The sequence below is a fragment of the Entelurus aequoreus genome, linkage group LG09 (genome assembly GCF_033978785.1).
Source record: "Entelurus aequoreus isolate RoL-2023_Sb linkage group LG09, RoL_Eaeq_v1.1, whole genome shotgun sequence".
NCBI classification, from domain to species: Eukaryota; Metazoa; Chordata; class Actinopteri; order Syngnathiformes; family Syngnathidae; genus Entelurus; species Entelurus aequoreus.
In genome coordinates this window covers 44,189,825-44,205,517 of record NC_084739.1, presented here as the reverse complement: position 1 = coordinate 44,205,517, position 15,693 = coordinate 44,189,825, and positions in this window count along the sequence as shown.

The following is a 15,693-nucleotide window of genomic DNA, read 5'->3' as shown; positions in this document are numbered from 1 at the left end:
GTTGGCTGAGTTCTTAAAGTTTACTCCACAGCGTGCTCATCAAAAACATCCCGCTGCTGGCATGTCTACATTCAACAACCTAAACGGGGCTACTGCGCATGCTCTTCACTACTGTGGCATGCTGGATAATGGAGTTCTTATGTTACCTGGCTCGTAACATCACAATATATATCTGCCTTAGACCATCTAGAAGGCATTACTGACAAGAACTCGTCATCTGATTGACTATCGCCAATGTGTTTGTGTCTGTTCACTTACAGCGCACGGACGCCCGTATTGCTGTATCTGAAGGCCTCGGGCAGATTTGGTACAGCATGGAGACATAAGATAGCTGAATTCTGATTGGATAAAAACTCTATAACTAGCACTGGAAGGAGCATAATATGACATGAAGAGAATATGAATACTTTTAGATATTTCAGGAAAGTAAATCAAAAATTACTTTTATCTTTAATTATGATCATGATTTGTGGTTATGTTAGGCCAGCAGAGAAGGCCTTGCTGGCCCTGACAGCACACCAATGATTATGAGAGACAAGAAGACAAAAGGTTTTTGGTTTTTTTTGCATTCTAACATAAAATTTGCTATTCTACCTCTTAATCACTTTAAAAATGCATTCAAAACCGTCTCAAATACTTAATTTATGTTCCGTAACCTGTATAATAACCAAACTGTAGCGACATCGTTATTGTAAGAGCGAACACTGAGGAACTCTTTTTGTAACGTAGTAACACGTTGGCCTGCTTCGGTATTAGCCGTAAAAGCTAGCTACGGCAAGACATAAGCTAGCTTCTACGTCAACACAAAACGCGTTTGAGTTTGTAATGCACAACACTGCAATAGGACACCAATCTGTACTGACTGAAAAACATGAACCACAACAACAGAATCTATAAGGTATTAGCCCACATTTCATTTTTGTTTGTACACAGATAGCCAGACAGCACATGATGTGCTGTGTGTATCATGATTGATATAAAGTGTAACTCACTCGATGGACAGTTGTCTGTTTGGTCAGCTGGGCGGGGACGTTTTTACTGGTTTATATGGGGTAAGCGCGCTATTTATCTGAAAATAGATTGTCTCCAAATTCGACATTTGCAGCTTCGATTCACTTTTTCTTCACTCTCTCGGCTTCCGTCTGCTCCAATGTTTCACCCTCTTCTTTGTGCTCGCTTTTATAAGCAGCAGTTCATCCTATGTTCATTCATCTTAAAAAATATAAGGTTGTGAATCCTCATTTGTCCAAAAGTAGTCTTCTTTTTTGTTTGTTACCGAATCTGCCATGATTATAACACACAAGCGTTTTGTATCCGGAAGTAGCAAACACACATTGTCGGACGTGCGCTGGTCTGAAAACAGAAATCAATGTGTGGAATAAAGCATTGATTAAAGTGATCAAAATATGGTAAATATTGAACATATTACATATTGTTTTAATTGTGTCTGTTACTACATTTCATATAGACTTGCAGTGTGTATATACATTGTTGATGGAGGGTTTTACAGTTGTCTTAGAGGGCTTTGAAGGCTACAATGCTGACTCTGATTAGCCGCATCTTCCAAGAGTTTATCATCTTTAAAATCCCAATTAAAAAAAAAAGACGTGTGTTCTTGTCTCTCATAATGATTGTGAACGACAAAAGTGCAGTACTCCTTTAAAGGGATCATATTATGATTTATTTTTGGTACATTTAAAACACTTCCTTGTGGTCTACATAACATGTAATTGTGGTTATTTGGTCAAAATGTTGCATAGATGATGTAATACAGACCATCTTCAAGCCACTTTCTGACCGTCTTTTCATGATGCGCCTTTTTGTGGGTGGTCTTATTTACGTGGCTCCACTTCGACAGCGTCTTCTCCCTGTCATCTTTGTTGTATCTGTCATTTTTAGCGCTTCCATTGCGAGTCTACTGACAGATACAAGTTAGAACTGTACACAATTTTATATTAGAAATGGAAACACCAGAGAATGAATGCCCCACACCAAGAGAATAGAGAAAAATAAGGAGTTTAATGACTGCAGCCTGGGCTACAATGGTGGACACGTCGACATTTTTCGGGACTTATGCAGACCCCAAATACACATCAGATGGTACCAATTGGTAAGAAAAGTTGGTTTTGCATAATATTGGGAAATAAAATACCAGATAATATGTCTCCTAATAGGTGCAGTTTTAGGGTTCTTATACCATACTTGCCAACCTTGAAGGGTTCGGGGGTCTCGTCTGTATATATATAAATAAATATATGTATATACTGACAAAATGTATATACATATATACAGTATATATATATATATATATATATATATATATATATATATATATATATATATATATATATATATATATATATATATATATATATATATATATATATATATATATATTAAGGCTGTCAAACGGTTAAAATATTTAATCACGAATAATCACACTTGTATTACAGTTCGCAGATACATATAATTTTTTGTCATAATAACTGTACCCCAGACAGATCATTTTAAAGTTTTAACGCCATGAACAAACAAATAATTAACTTTAATGAAATGTGTTTTAAACATTATGCTTTTTCTAAACAGCTTAACACAAAGGACAAACACAATTTAATGGCAATTTTAAAAAAATCCTGCTGTGTGTTGGTGTCTTGACAGATTTGTAAAAATATAGAATTCGTATTCCTGAGCACAAGGAGCCCTTGCATTCAGAAGAGGAGCTACAATTCCATGTTTAGATGTATAGACATGTGTATTTCTTTTAATTCAGATTAATTCATATGAACCTAACTGTGAAGGATGGTGTAGCAATATTGTTGTACGAGACGAATACGTAAAAATGGTAGCCTCGGGTGATTTTCGGGAAGAGTACTGAAATAAAACATTTTTACTCATTTTTGAGGACCGAGTGTAACGTTTTATTTTCTAAATGAAACATTCAAGTTTTGGTGATGCTTCCTTACGGGTACTAGCGCCATCTATTGAATAGGCTTAAACCTGGACTCCGCATGTTATCTCTTATGTGTGACTGCTATCTACTGGTCACACCTTGTACCACATAAAATTGCTTCGAGCACAACCACAACTAGTACGCACTTAGGCGTACTGTTGATTTTTGAGAAAATGAAAGGAATTTTAGGTGCTGAAAAATACAATATTACGAATCTACAACACTGTGTTGGTTAGGTCGTCAAAATAAAAACATAATTTTAAACAATGTAAATGTTTAATGTAGATTAGCTGTTTACTCACACATGGAATGGAGTAAATTGTAGTGAAGTCAGTTTGCTGCTAGTCTGACATTGTCATTTACTAGCTATAGCCGTGTTAGCTAACTCATAGGATTCTGAAGTAAAAACAAAAACGTTCTAAACATGGCTCATGTCAATTCTGAATCCAGATTAGCTGTTTAATCATTCATGCAATGTAGTATATTGTAGTGAAATCGGTGTACTGGTAGTCTGACATCGTAGTTTACTAGCTACAGCCACGTTAGCTAGCTCGTATGATGAGTGATTTTAAAATAAAGACAACATGCAAAACATGGCAATATTTACGTGGAGTAGCATTAAATTGAATGCCTGCAATAACACAGGTGTCATTACTATGAATATCAATAATGTTTGTACAGTGGTACCTTAACTTACATACATACTTTGTTCCATGACTGAGCTAACTCAAAACACTTGTATGTCAAATCTGTCCCGCCCATTGAAATTAAATTAAATCAAATTAATCTGCTTGGTACACACAAAACTCCACAATTTTAACATGCCTTTTAAAAAAAAAAAAAAAAAAAAAAAATGCTTAGAAAAACAACGGCATTAGTTCATAAAATATTGTTATATGCTTTTGCATGTGTAGGGACAGTTTCTCTGTATGGAAATTGTAGTTTATGTTACACACAAACGTCTTCGAGAGATGGACCGGAAAGGTCAGTGTTGACAACAAGTGATACGTATGTCTGTGTACAAATGTAATGCTCAGCTATCCAGTTTGTTGAAACAGGAAACAGAATAAACTGAAACATGTTGAACAGTATCTGCAACTTCTCAATATTTTCATGGATACATTTTCATCGTTTGGGACGTGAGGTGCTGCATGCGCGGAGACTGGCTGAGGCTTTGTGTCATATGAGCTGACCGTGGGTTTGTTTCTCTGATTCTGATATTAGCTGATGTTGTGCACAAATCTGTTACCAGTTTTGGGGCGGGCTTGTCAGTCAAATCATGCCTGAAACCTAAAGCATAACAAAAAGCCGAGATATTACTGTAAATTCCGGACTATTAACCGCAACTTTTTTCCTACGCTTTACACCCTGCGACTAATTAACAGATTTTTCTTTTTTTGCTAACATAATGTTTTGCGTTTAATAAAGTAAATAAGTAATTTCACAAAGTCCGGTGCAGCTAATATATGGATTTTTTTTTTTTTTTTTTTCCGAAAATGTAGTTGGTGCGGCTCAAATACTGGTGCGCTCAATAGTCCGGGAAATACAGTACTCGTAAGCCAGGGTACCACTGTAATTACTTACATTTATACTGTATGCTTTCTGCTCAGCCATTTTGTCAGTGTATGTGGTGTGAGGGGAACTTTCTCATTACACTTCAAGGGCTATACACCCTTTGGAATTTGCCCATCCCCTTAACCTAAAAGATAATTTGGACACAACTTGCTGGATGAAGATGCACAAAACTGAGGGCAAAGGGTTAAGACAAAGGAACCTCTACACCAGGGGTAGGGAACCTATGGCTCTAGAGCAGACCTGGGCATTCTGCGGCCCGCGGGCCGCATCCGGCCCTTTGTGCGTCCCTGTCCGGCCCGCGTGAGGCCAATTATAAATTACAAAATACATTTTAAAAAGTATCTATGTCGAGTGTGCAATACAACGGTGCTGCTTTTGTTTTGAAAATCGTTATTTGTATTACTTCCGTGTGGACGTATGCGTGATTGTGAGTGAATGTGAACTGCAATTACAAAATAAAGTTGAAAAAACATCTATGTCCTGCGCGCAATACAACTGTGCTGCTTTTATTTTGAAAAGTATTATTTATGGGCGTGTGTCCGTGTGTAACCTGCGAGTGAAGGTGCACATGCAGTGACAAGTGATGCACGGTTTACACCCGAGACGCCAAAAAGAGAAAAGTTGATGAGGAATGGCGTGTTTTCAACAACACATGAACTGCAAAGCAATGTCCCCTCACCTAAGGTGCGTGCCTGCGCAATTGCGCACTGCTCAAGCGTCCGCTGCGCGCAGCAAGTATATATGCCGCGCACCAAATCAATCCCATCTGAATTCTAAACAAAATAAACATATTTATTCTATGGAATTTTGCAATGCAACTTTGAGTGACAGTGACAACAAGCGGCCCTAACGGTGTTCGTCAACACCGTTCAATTGAACACCGTTCAATTATTGTAACGTCTATCGAGATGCTTCGAGGACAGGAATTATATCGATCACTTTATTGAACAAAACTGTTTATATTCGGACATAACCACACCAAAAACATGAGTAAAACAATTCTATCTTGAAAAACTAGTCATTTTCTGCCGTACAAACCAGGCCAAAACCAACTTGTCATCTGTCACCAACACGCATACCACTAAACCACTGGTGCGTTTAAGGCCACACAAAAAGTCGGACAACTCAAACACCACACAAAGTTACACTATGACTCCTCAGTCATACGTGTGCTTATTTTACTGTCATTTATTATTAATGTTAATTTATATATATTAGTCATGGAATGCTGTTACACACACTATGTTGAAGTATTACTATTATTATTATTATTATTTATCTTACGGTATATATCAAAAATAATATTGAGCAAAATTTAATTGAAATACCGGTATTGTCGATGTGGCCCTCCAGCAGTGCTCGGGTAGCTCATGCGGCCCCCGGTAAAAATTAATTGCCCACCCCTGCTCTAGAGCCAGAAGCGGCTCTTTTATGACTGCATCTGGCTCTCAGATAAATCTTAGCTGACATTGCTTAACACGTTTAGTAATGAATAATTACGCTGGTAATCACAGTGTTAAAAATAACGTTCAAAATATAAAACATTTGCATGCATTTTAATCCATCCATCCGTTTTGTACCGCACCTGTTCAAGAAGTCGCATCAATGGTAAGAAGTATTTTATTTATTATTGATTAGCTTCAGAATAACTATGTTATTAAAAAAATAAGACTTACTATACTCTAAAAATGTTGGTCTTACTTAAAAATGCACACATTTACTTGTATTCGGTGTTAAAAATTATTATATGGCTCTCACGGAAATACATTTTAAATATTTGGTTTTCATGGCTCTCTCAGCCAAAAAGGTTCCCGACCCCTGCTCTATACTTAACACCCCAAGGTTGTACGCATCCTGGTGTGACTCCCTCCATTATCTTAATACCTCCAATATTATCAAATGTTTAAGTCACTTTTTAGGCATTGGGATTTAAAAATGCCTTGTTCCATGGTTTGGTATGTGGTATATTTAGCTGTTTTCATTTCCCAGTCACTGAACTGACAAACAAATATACAGAATATATAGCTCATGCTGTTCGTGAGTCACTAAAAAAGTGTGACCATTTCACAATTGAACCGGCCAACTTATTTTTGACCTTTCTTCTACCACCTGATAATTTTTTCAAGAAGGTTGTAACTATAGGAAAATAAGGCATTATTATGATTATTATTTAGTTTTCTCTGATGTCACAGTGGGTGTTGGTCCTTAGGTCTGAAGTTAAAACCATTGCAACATATTCACTTTACTTAACAACCCCTAATGTTTTTACATTGAAAGAGAATATATTTGGTTTGAAAGCTCAGCTGAGCTTGTTCTATAGTTTAACAAAGTATTGGCATACACCATGTTCTGATAGCGGTGATAAACACCAAATGTCTTAGTTTATACCTTTATGGCTCCTTGTGTGATGTCTGTGAGTTACGCAAACAGGATTGAAGTTCATTGAGAGATTAACTAAAAGTGTTCCCAATAAAAGCGAATGCATCTAGTACAAATACATAAACTGAACACTTGGTAAATTATTAGCGTGTACCGTATACACAGACTGTACGGAGGTGGGGTTTTCTGTCTGGAATGTAGACTACAAGTCTGAGCACTCATCTGGATTGAAGATTGACCTGTCATATCTACAAATGATCTACAGCTCAATATAAAATCGAATGTGCTTACATTCTTGCAGGAAGTTCCTCATAAATACTGTTTTGTATCCTATCAAACATCATACACATATAAAATATGTTATTTCAATGACTGAGCTCAATTCAAGATCAATAGGAGCTTTTGACATCGGTACTTCAGTCTTTTCTTACATTCTGAAATTTTTTCTCAGTTGTCTATTTAACATCCTCTCTATCCATCTATTTCCTGTGCCACTTATCCTGTTGAGGGCCATGCTGGGCAAAATAGCAACGCACACCCTGAACTGGACTCATACAGACAGATTACAGATACCGGTCGCCCAGGGGGGGTCCCCACATCTGCGGTCCCCTCCAAAGTTTGTCATTGGGTTGAGTTTTTTCTTGCCCCTGATGTGGGATCCGAGCCGAGGATGTCCTTGTGGCCTGTGCAGCCCTTTGAAACACTCGTGATTTAGGGCTATATAAGTAAACTTTGATTGATTGATTATGATACTTGCACTACAACCATAGTTGGTGTGTGTTTGTTTGTGTATGTGTGTGTGAGACAGAGAGACCCTACCAAGATACACATTTTAAAGCCATTTATAGTGTTAAAACGGGGATAATGTTAAAAAAGCGTTACAAACATAAAATGTCTGGAATTTACCGCACCACGTTTGCTCTATTTGGAAGTACAATTCTTGTAGGCTGAAATGTGAACTATTCTATTGACACAGATGACAGCACAATATATATTGTTATTTTTCATAGATTTAAAGGTAAACAATCACTACACCTTGTCTGACGTCATGTTACTTTTTACAGTGCAAAGTTTGAGTGAGTTATGTGACTGCCAGGCTCCATTTCAATGGTGAAATGCAGTCACTCCCCAACGTTATGTTAAATTGGTCAAACAGAGTTATGTGAAAGTGCTTGCTCGAACAAGTCTCTCTAACAAGTCTCTCTAACAAGCCAAGAGAATGTGTCTTTGCAAGCAGTAAACAATAGATTATGACTAAACATAATGGTGTTATGAATACATGTAGCAATCTGAATTAAACTTAATATAACAAAGTACAAGTTTGCATTCCTTCTTCACATAAATAGTATGTTGCATAAAATGACTCTGACTATGCATTTAAAATGTTAATGTAACGTAGTAAATGTTACACGTTACTACCCACCTCTGACCACAACAAATATTTAACTCTCCTCTGGCAGAGTTTTTCCTTGTCTTCTTTGTCAGGTTTACTCACGTGGGGTTAAGTAAATATTCTTTAATAAAATCCTATTATGCTTTATCTCTTTTTTTAAAACCTTTAAATTATCTTACAATGTTGAATTCTCGCAATAAACAATTCAAACATGTCAAATAATAAGGTTTATGCAACCAGTTTTTGATTGCTTTTTTAAAAGCGGGATCACATTGATATCAGTGTAAGCCCATGTTAAATGCTCTTATTTAAGACGTAAATGGATGCCATTTGTTCTGTACCAAATATAAAGTGTACACTCCGAATACATAGGCTGTGTGGCCTTGGCCCCGACAGCAGAAAAACACACACTATGGCAAAACAGCATTATGTATGATTTCATTTACAGCGGTGTACATGAGCAATGAAAAGCCAATAGTAGTTAGACAGATTCGTCTCAGGGACACCGAGAGATCATTAACGCAATGTTTGATGTGTGATTTGTGCTTTCAGTTGCCACAAAGGCAGACTTTGTTTCTAAAAGAAATACCGAAGTGCCCCTTTTTTACAAGCCATAAGAACTCTGGATGATGAAATATCTCTCAAAACACACCTATTTAAGTTAAGCACACTTTAAGCACTCTGCTAAAATTCTGTACGTTTTATCAAGTAAATCCATGGAAAAAGTTACCCTATATTGTTGTATGTAAAATTGTAACTTCAATGTATGCCCTATGTGTATAACCCCTTTGTATAGCAATACAGTAGTAAACAAAATTCACTGTGAAGGTTTTAGTCATCATCAAATAACCTTAGAAAGTATTGTAAATTCCGGACTACTAGCCCCTACTTTTTTCCTACGCATTGAACCCTGCGCCTTATAAAACGGTCCTTTCTAATTTATGGATTTTTTTTCGTTGTCGGCCATAAAGGCAAATAGTTTTCATAAAACACTGCAAACACATTGAAATGGCAGTTTATTCTTTGTGCTACGCCTTGTCTTTTGGTGCTGCTGGGTAAATGGCTACAGTATTTCTTGCTGTTTAAAGCTTTGAAACGGAAGTATAAGTTCCCGTCTTCTAAACGTCCATATTGTTTCTACTCGTATGGATTCTTCATTCATCACTCCAAGCAACATTTGTAAATTTTACAATATGACTAAAACAATTCTAACTTACTAGACCGTGATGTCTGTATGTCTTCATGAATATTTGTACGTAATGTAGTGGGTCCATGACGATGACGTCTGTTTGGTTGCATCAGCCATGGTACCGTTTGGAAACAATTAAGGTAGGTAAATAAAAATTTACAAAATCTTTCTGTGCAAATAACTCATTTGACAATGTATATATCTGCGGCTAATATATGGTAAAATATTTTTAAAAGCATTTTCTTTTTCTTCTAAAATGTAATGGGTGTGCTCTATGGTCCGAAAAATATGATATGTTCATCTACAATGTTCTATATTAGTAATTTTATCATGAAAGGCCTTTTGGTGATGTGCACAGAAAAACTTTGGATTTGGGGAATTGGAATGTGTGGAAGCGGGAACATGTGACAATGTGAGGAAAATCACTCTTCAGTCATGCTACAGTATTTCTGAAAAGGCTTTGAGCTGAAAACACAAGTACTTGTTTGAAAAGGTTCTTCACATCGCTCACTATTAATGATCTGGCAGCAATAAATACTAAGTAGCTGAGAGTAATACCTTGGCTTACGTTTTTTTTGGGATAGGAGCTGTCTCTCTGCTAATTGTTGGTGCAGCGAATATTACAGTGAACCTTGTAAGATCCGACCAAAACTTCCGGTTTCTAACTTATTAGCTACAGTAATAGTTTGCGAGAAATAATTAAATTATTTTTCCAACCATGGTTTAAGAAAAAAGTGAATGTGAAGGACAGTGCAGAGAAAAATTGAAAAAGATATTCATTAAATTGTCACCAAAAAACAAGACAAAGGTGTGCTTGTAGCTGACTTGGCATGAAGGCAGTACAGACATAACACTGTTACAACTTGCGCCATACTGAAGCAGGAGGAGTGAATAAAAGCTGTAATGATGCCAGCTAAAGATGTATAAATAATATCTAAATAGCGGACATTAATCCATGAAAATATCAATAAGCTGCTAATGATGTGTGTTGGAGCCAAAATTCCTTATTTGTTTATATTGTTTTTGTTTTTATTTTCTCTAATTGATTGTTGGGTTCAGCATGATGAATTTCCTTTGCGGCAGATTGCTCCGCCCACTTCCTGTTAAGAACCAGGAAGTGTTGACAGGGAGGGGACTGTTGCCATGGTGCGGTTACCCTGGTAGCCTCCTTTAAATTGGGTTCAGGTGTGAGCATGGGCAGGGCGATTGTAGGACAAACAGTTTTCGACCGTGGTCGTGGTCGTGTTCGTGTCATGTCGTATCGTGTCATGTGGTGACAATGATGTGATAATGTGCCAATCAAGGTCAGCATACTTTGTTATAGAATTTACATTTGATTTAATTAGATAGCTGGAATAAACGGATTGTCATATCCAAACACAGTTCTACAGTACTGGACATTCTATTATTTTCACGCGTCAAACTGGTCAACACAGTCACCCTCGGTACCAGCCCAAAGGTAAGGGCTGTACAATGTGTTTGACGGAGAAGCAGCTTGCTGGAGATCCCATAGAAGTCCGCTTTTCTATTTAATACCTTACTTCATTAAACTACTGTGGTTGTTTGTAGTACATTCTATTGTATTGGTTTTGATATATATATTTTTTTGATACCTCCCCCCTAAGCTGCTACCTTATCGTGGTGGAGTAGTTTGCGTGTCCCAATGATCCTAGGAGCTAAGTTGTCTGGGGCTTCTATGCCCCTTGTAGGGTCTCCCATGATAAACAGGTCCGAGGTGAGAGACCTCAAAGACTACTATGAAGAGACATAATAAAGGATCGAGGTTTCCCTTGCCAGGACCGGGGCCCCCCTCTGGAGATGGAGCTCGATGGCGAGCGCCTGGTGGCCGGACCTTCCCCCAAGGGACCCCGGCCAGACGAAGCCCAAAGAGGATATAGGAGGCCATAGGAGGGGCCATTGAAGTCGGGTTCTTTGTGAGCTGGGCGGCAGCCGAAAGCAGGGCCCTTGGTCTTCTGATCCTCAGCTATAGAAGCTAGCTCTTGAGACGTGGAACGTCGCCTCGCTGGGGGGAAGGAGCCTGAGCCAGTGCGCGAAATAGAGAAGTTCCGGCTGGATCTAGTCGTCTCACCTCAACGCACAGCAAGAGCTTTGGAACCAGTCTTCTAGAGAGAGGCTGGACTCTCTTCCACTCTGGCGTTGCCAGCAGTGAGAGGTGATGGGTAGGGGTGGATATACTTGCTGCCCCGCGGCTCAGAGCCTATACGTTGGAGTTTAACCCGGTGGGCGAGAGGGTAATTTCTTCTTCCGAAATTCTTCCCTCCACCCAGAGGTGGAGGGAAGAACTTCGGAAGAACTTTGAACATGTTACGAGGGAGGCGCTGGACATTGAGTCTGAGTGGACCATGTTCCATGCCTCTATTGTAGAGGCAGCCAATCAGATCTGTGGCCGCAATGTGGTCGGTGCCTGTCGTGGCGGTAATCCCAGAACCCGCTACCAGCGGTAAAGGATGTCGTCAAGTCGAAGAAGGAGTCCTATTGGGTCCTTTTGGCTCAAGGGACCCTGGTACCGGCAGGCCAAGCGGTGTGTAGCTTTGGCAGTTGCAGAGGCAAAAACTTGGACATGGAAGGAGTTTGGAGAAGCCATGGAGAACGACTTCCAGATGGCTTCAAGGTGATTCTGGACCACCATCCGCCGCCTCTGTAGGGGGAAGCAATGCACTGTCAACACTGTGTATAGTTGGGACTTTGTGCTGCTGACGTTGACTGGGGATGTTGTGGATCATTGGAAGGAATATTTCGAAGACTTCCTTAATCCCACCTACACGTCTTCAACCTGTGGGGTTGTTGTGGTTGACAAGACTGCAGCATTGCGTGGACATCGGGGGCAGTGCCTCTGGATTGGCATACAGGGGCGGTGGTTAGTTTATTTAAAAAGGGGAACCGGAGGGTGTGTTAGAACCATCGTGGCCTCACAGTTCTCAGCCTTCCCAGTAAGGTCTATTCAGGTGTAATGGAGAGGAGGCTACACCGGAGAGTCAAACCTCAGATTCAGGAAGAGTAGTGTGGTTTTTGTCCTGTTGCCCAACCAGTCTACATGTGGAGAGTGCTCAGAGAGTGTGGGGTATCGGTCTGCTCCCTGTATGATCAGTGTCAGAGCTTGGTCCACATTGCCAGCAGTAAGTCGGTCCCGTTTCCAGTGTGGGTTAGACTTCGCCAGGCTTGCCCTTTATCATCGATTCTGTTGACAACTTTTATGGATAGAATTTCTAGGCACAGTCAGGGCGTTGAGGGGATCCGGTTTGGTGGCTGCAGGATTCGATATCTGCTTCTTGCGGATGATGTGGTCCTGCTGGCTTCATCTGGCCAGGATCTTCAGCGCTCACTGGATCGGTTTGCAGCTGTGTGTCGTGGTGATGAAAGAGCAGAGCCGAAAGCAAAGCCCTCAATTTACCAGTCAATCTACGTCCCTATCCTCACCTATGGTCATGAGCTTTGGGTTATGACCGAAAGGACAAGATCACGGGTACAAGCGGCTGAAATGACTTTCCTCCGTCAGGTGGCGGGGCTCTCCCTTAAAGATAGGGTAAGAAGCTCTGTCATTCAGGAGAAGCTCAGAGTAAAGCTGCTGCTACTCTGTGAGTATGTTGGGGTTTGCGCTCCGCTAATTAAACCTACAACCACTGTAAACTAGATCAGAGGTTATAGGGGTTATGTTCCAAGACCACTCGTGAATGTGACAAAATGTCAGCAATAGAGATGCCCATAAAAATGTATTTACCTACAATTGTTTTATAAACGTGGGTGAATGTGAGATGTTTTATCTGAAAAAAACCTGCCTATTTTTAAAGGCCTACTGAAACCCACTACTACCGACCACGCAGTCTGATAGTTTATATATCAATGATGAAATCTTAACATTGCAACACATGCCAATACGGCCAGGTTAACTTATAAAGTGCAATTTTAAATTACCCGGGGAACTTGCGGTTGAAAACGTCTATGTAAGATGACGTTTGCGCGTGACGTCGATGGTTGAAGCGGAAGTATTCGGACACATTGTATCACAATACAAACAGCCCTGTTTTCATCGCAAAATTCCACAGTATTCTGGACATCTGTGTTGGTGAATCTTTTGCAATTTGTTTAATGAACAATGGAGACTGCAAAGAAGAAAGCTGTAGGTGGGATCGGTGCGTTAGCGGCTGGCTGCAGCAACACAACCAGGAGAACTTTGAGTTGGATAGCAGACGCGCTATCCGACGCTAGCCGCCGACCGCATCGATGATCGGGTGAAGTCCTTCGTCGCGCCGTCGATCGCTGGAACGCAGGTGAGCACGGGTGTTGATGAGCAGATGAGAGCTGGCGTAGGTGGAGCGCTAATGTTTTTATCATAGCTCTGACGAGGTCCCGTAGCTAAGTTAGCTTCAGTGGCGTCGTTAGCAACAGCATTGCTAGGCTTCGACAGGCGGCACAGTACTAACCGAGTAGTTACAGGTCCAGTGTTTGGTTCGGTGTCTCCTTATAGTAGTATTGTTGATCTGCTGTCTATCTTTCCAGTCAGGGGCTTATTTCTTTTGTTTCTATCTGCATTTAAGCACGATGCTATCACGTTAGCTCCGTAGCTAAAGTGCTTCACCGATGTATTGTCGTGGAGATAAAAGTCACTGTGAATGTCCATTTCGCGTTCTCGACTCTCATTTTCAAGAGGATATAGTATCCGAGGTGGTTTAAAATACAAATCCGTGATCCACAATAGAAAAAGGAGGAAGTGTGGAATCCAATGAGCCCTTTTACCTAAGTTACGGTCAGAGCGAAAAAAGATATGTCCTGCACTGCACTCTAGTCCTTCACTCTCACGTTCCTCATCCACGAATCTTTCATCCTCGCCCAAATTAGTGGGGTAATCGTCGCTTTCTCAGTCCGAATCACTCTCGCTGCTGGTGTAAACAATGGGGAAATGCGAGGAGCCCTTCAACCTGCGACGTCACGCTACTTCCGGTACAGGCAAGGCTTTTTTTTATCAGCGACCAAAAGTTGCGAACTTTATCGTCGATGTTCTCTTTCAGCAAAAATATGGCAATATCGCGAAATGATAAAGTATGACACATAGAATGGATCTGCTATCCCCGTTTAAATAAAAACATTTCATTTCAGTAGGCCTTTAAGAAAGGTTTTTTGACCAAAATTGCTAAATTGCGAATATGTGGAATTCTGCTGTAGTTTTGTTGAATCAAGGCAGAACATGAGACCCGAAATGTATTGTATTGTGCTGGTTATTTTCACCAAACAGGTTTAAACAAGTTTTTCTTAGCCACTTGCAGCATAAGGGTAGCATTCTGTCCACAGCTGAACATCAAATGGCCGTCGTGGCAGCAGGAATGCTACCAGTGAAACCAGTTTGGGTCCACAGCAGGTCAGGGGTTATAAAAGCACTGGAAGGGCGCAGGAGGTAAAGAAGATGAGAATAACAGATAGCGGCCAAGGCAGAGGAGGAACACAAGACTTATTTTCTCTATTTACATGTGGTGGTAAAATGCAATACAGAGGAATACAAATGAAGCATGTAAAGAAACGTTTTTGTTTAGGTGAGCACATTTATAAATAGTATTATTGACATTTTAATGGGGTGAGTGTAAATACATTACTATGTCAAACTGTACGTCCCGTTTTGCCATGATGACACCAAGCACTTTGAGACTTGTAAACTGGTTTTGCACAATAGTTAGGGAACCTCCTCCCAGTTTTAATGATGTTGACAACATCTTAGAACTATCAAGTGTAAATCAAATAAATGTGATCATCTGGAGAACGTGTGAGGATGCAGATCACATTTGAATAACTCATTTAAGTGTTACCACAGAGAAATAATGTGCAATCCTACTTTACTGTGCAGTCTTAAGGACATAGGAATACCAAAATAGTTCCTTTACAGTGTGTGTGTGTGTGTGAGAGAGAGAGAGACAAAGAGAGAGACAAAGAGAGAGAGAGAGAGAGAGAGAGAGATGGCAAGAGAACGCAAAAGAGAGGAATAGAACAATGCGGCAAACTAAACAATACCAAAAGGTAAAAACTAAGTAAACGTGGAGCTCTGCTCCAAAAATAGCAGCCTCAAAGTCGAGAAACCAGATGGAGGCGCACACACACACACACACACACACACACACACACACACACACACACACACACACACACACACACACACACACACACACACACACACACACACACACACACACACACACACAC